Below are 4,450 nucleotides of genomic sequence, written 5' to 3' on the forward strand. Positions count from 1 at the left end.
TCATTTGCTCACTACTAGTCTTTTTTTTACCACCAGGTGTGCAAAAACTACAGGTACATTTAATATATATATGTATTATATTATTATCGGTTATCGGTATCGGTATCGGTCTTGAGAAGCAGGAAGTTATCGGTATCGGTTTCAAAAAACCAATATCGTGCATCCCTAACTTATAGTGAAAACTAACCCTAACCGGATGATGGGTTAGTAGACTAAAAGCTTTAGGAATCCAAAGTACAACATATAATAAGTACCCTGTATCAAGATTGATGCAAAACAAGTGATATTTGATCTTTTTAAGACAGATTTAGCACAAAAAAAACCTCTTCTGAGTCCATTTGGGTGATTTCCTTATCTCTGGCCCCCCTTGTTCGATTTTGACATGTGACATCTCTTTCTGACCGTTAGAGCCAATAGAATCTCAGTCTGGTTGTGGAGGAGGCACACAGGTAAGAGCATTAACTAGCTACCATCACATGTAACTGAGCTTGACTTGAATTTATTAAAAGTATAATTAAGTAACAGCAACAAATCAATAACTAAAATCATGCAAAAATGTGAATCTTTGCTGGATCCACTGTTGAATTTACCACATATTGTATATTTTAGAAACCTGAAGGCATTTATAGATTTGTATACAAGTAATATCCCAAAATTCAATACCTTAGATTATTATTGAAAGTTTTGCTGAATAGTTTCATGTTCACTTACCTTATGCAACGTAAAACGTGCAGACCGGGAGCAACAGATGTAGCAGAGCTGCCAAGTCTCACCCTTTGAGAGTGAGAGTCACGCAATGTAACCTCTTCACACGCCTCACGCCACACTTGCCATTTCACACGCTTTTCCCCCCCTCTCACTACTTTATAATTATTTTTTTATTTAATGATATATTTCCATAACTTGTTGCTTGAGGCTTGTTGTAGTTCGAGTCAGGGACAGGGTGAACCCGCCCTATTCTGCCCCCGATTGGCTGACCGAGATATGTGATAACCAATCATCAGCCCTCGAGGCTAAATCCAACCAACCCAACGAAAGGCACCACGTATACAAACCAATCAGAGGCAGCTTAGGGCGGGTCATTGCGTCTCTATCCTATGAAGAACAACATAACTCTATGGCGGAGAAATCGAAAAGTAAACGTGAAACGTCTGTGTCAGCGCCTCAATAATGCCGTGACTGACATTTTCATCTGAAGCGGGAGGTCAAACGGTAGGTAACCACATTATTTGTACAAATATTTTTATTTTTATGAAGTCAACGGTGGGTCTGACTACGTGAGACTTAACGTTACACAGGCTGCTGGTGAGCAGTGTGGCAGGTTGCTGCGGTGGGTTTAACAACAACCGTGACTAATAGCAGTGTTAGCTAAATCATCACGTATTTGCTTGTGTGATCTAATGGATGCTTACTATGAGCTAAGGAAATTTACAGTACTGTACTGTACCTGTGCTGTTTGCATTTCTGTCTAATAAAATATTCAATCAATCAAACAGTAACATGCAGCTATCTTTTGATCCAGAGGATCTGACTGTGGATGTGGGATACTGATTTAAAGGAAGCACCAATCGTAAAGGTTACCTGACAGGTATGTGCAGTCCAAATGAAATTCAGAAGAGTTAAATTAAATTGAAATTAAGATGTTCCATTCTTGTCATAGAATTCTGTGAGCTCCATGGAAGCGAGTATTTGGAAATACTTATGCACGTTTCCATTCGATGGTTGAGCCTGGAGAGGTGTTTGACTCGTACCCTGCAGCAGTATGAACCACAGTCCAGCTACTTCAAGTCATCAGGTAGGCATCATATTTCAATGATCCAAATGAACGAACGATTATTATAACAGACTGAAAAGTAAATGTATGTAGTATGCACAACCTGTGTTTTTTTATTCACAGATGAGAAACAACCAAGGTTCAGGAGGCTGTTGGAAGCATTCTCTAACCCAATGACAGAGGTGTACCTGCTCTTCTATCAAGCAACGTTGCCAGTCTTCTCCACCTTCAACCTCCTCCTCCAGAGAGAGAAGTCCTCCATCTTCCTTCTACATGATGAGGTAAATTGGGAAGGTTGGGATACAGTATGCTAGTAATACAGTATGCTAGTAATAATGTACTATGTTTGTTCCTTTTTTCATCATCCGCAAGTTTCTCTCGAAGTTTCTGAAGCCCGCAGCACCGGGAATTGCATGAAATCCTCTATAAGGACCCATCAAACCAATTGCCAGGTAATCCTCCAAGTTTCACATCAGCAGATGCACGCACTATCCACTCACTGATCTCACTCACATAATACTGTTTGTGTTTGTTAGAGGGCTGCTTGTGCAGACAAGTTATGAGTTTGATAATGTCATCTCATCACACACATAGGACCACAATGGAAACAAGTCCACAGGACTTTTTTACGTTATCCTTTTAGCCCAAATGTGTGACTGAACCTTGTGCTGTTTGCATTTCTGTCTAATAAAGTATTCAATCAATCAATCACTGATGTGATGAAGATACTTAAAGGGGTGCTTTCAAGTTAGCTATTGTGGTTGTTGATGATTGCTAAAGTGACTACTTTGACTACTTTGTCGACAGGTTAGTTGGGGTATCAAGTCAAGTACATTTATCTATAGTGCCAAATCATAACACAAGTTATCTCAATATGCTTAAGTAGAGCAGGTTAAAGACTCTTGGCTCTTGTCACATTTTCTTAACATTTTCTTAATAGATTGTAAAGTTTAATGACCACATCTGAAAAACAACCCGTTTCAGCTACATTACTTTACCAGATCAGTGCACATTGTGTTCTTTTTAGGTTTCCTGAACTTCTCCCATACAACGGACCTGACGAGCGTGACAAACTGAGTGAGGAGTTTCTGGACTACCAGTCCATGGACATTGCCATGCCCGAAGACCCAGCCACGTTCGACATTGAGAGCTTTTGGGGGAACATGGCATCAATGAAGAAAAAGGTAAGAATTATTCTGCACCCTTTGAAATACCCATTGACGTAATCAACTTAATTCTATACAAAAATATTTGAGAGTAATTAGGCTTCCTACATTTTTCAAAGGTGACCGGTATGAGCAGATTTTGGAGGCTCTCTCGTATTGCCAAGTTGGTGTTGGTACTTCCACATTCAAATGCTGATGCTGAACGAGTGTTCTCTGTGGTGGGACTGAACAAAACCCGAAAAACTGTTTGGCTCTTGATGGAACTCTATCATCCATCATGACTGTGAAGATGGCAAACCTTGAGCCACAGTGTTTCAAATGGGAGCCCCCTCCCTCTGTCATCAAGGCATCAAAATCTGCCACAAACACCTACAACATGAGACATGTCATGTAAACCAAAACACACAAACAAAGACATGCACTTTATTTATTTATAATATATATGATATATATATATATATTATTCTGGTTCTAATTTTGTTACTCTTAAAAAAAAAATGCACTAAAGGAAAAGGCTGCTATTGGTTCTTAAAAGGCTGCTATTATTTCTTAAAAGGCTGCTATGTTTTCTTTATATTGACATTTTATAAATAAATGTATTTTATTTGTCAAATCTTTTCTTGTTACAATTGTTTTCATTTTTACTTGTGCTGGTCAATTATTAACACTATATAAGCATGAGGAGGCCTACAGTGCAGGGAGGGCAGCTGGCATGGGGGTGAAGACATCACAACAGTCTTAATGTTAATTTAAATTGAGATATTCCTCTAAATCGACGTTAAAAAAGGCAAAAAAAAAATCGAAACGCATCTTCCCCCGAAAGTCTCACTCCTACTTGTTACTGAAACTTGGCAGCCCTGGGTGTAGGTTAGCCGGCTAGCTGGAGTACATAGGTTAGTCTTATATTTACTTACTGTTAACTAACTAATGCTAACATATCTGTCGGCTAGAAGTACACAGCTTAATCAACCATATTTAACAGGCCATTGTCCTCTCAGCCTGAAATATCAATTACTTCAATAAATGTTCAAACAAAAAAAGGAAACGTTCTGGCTCAATTAGCTTGTTAGCTTATTGCAGCTGTGCATGTTGCTAGCAGGTTACTTGCTAGGCCAACTCACGAGCTGCGCCAGGTCATGTAAACAAGAAAACCTCGATAGACCAGACCGTCTCAGTTTGTAGACCGCTCGGCCCGGGGTCCAGCCTACGGCTGCGGTGCTGTTTCTCTATAAATCCATGCATCGCTGTCATGGCTTGGCTCTCAGCCACAACAAACGCGCGACAGAAACGAGAGCGTGAATAGAAAAAAAAGAGTTTATTTGGCTGCTGCTGAAGTACACAAACAGGCGAAACAAAAGGTCAGCTGGTCGTGACTGCTGTTCACGTTGCGTCCTCCTGCCAGAGAGAGAGAGAGCGAGATCCGGTCCAGTCCTTTATCCGGCTAGCTCCAACCGCCAGGTGTCCTCAATTCCCGTGAGCACACACAGAGGGAGAGTCATTAAAGGGCCAC

The 4,450-nt window shown here is 40.4% G+C and overlaps 1 long non-coding RNA gene across 2 annotated transcripts; it reads left to right on the top strand.

Moving 5' to 3' along the window:
* The first annotated feature begins 493 nt into the window (after nt 1–493).
* LOC117547084 lies at nt 494–3,555 on the top strand. 2 transcript variants are annotated; one of them, XR_004569117.1, is made up of 7 exons: nt 494–1,212; nt 1,559–1,588; nt 1,661–1,795; nt 1,898–2,055; nt 2,147–2,226; nt 2,802–2,958; nt 3,060–3,555. It is a non-coding gene; the product is annotated as an uncharacterized LOC117547084 (long non-coding RNA). The 2 variants fall into 2 exon arrangements; XR_004569116.1 differs by having other exon boundaries at nt 494–1,588.
* The last annotated feature ends 895 nt before the right edge of the window (nt 3,556–4,450 follow it).

The sequence above is a fragment of the Gymnodraco acuticeps genome, unplaced genomic scaffold, assembly GCF_902827175.1.
Source record: "Gymnodraco acuticeps unplaced genomic scaffold, fGymAcu1.1, whole genome shotgun sequence".
NCBI lineage: Eukaryota > Metazoa > Chordata > Actinopteri > Perciformes > Bathydraconidae > Gymnodraco > Gymnodraco acuticeps.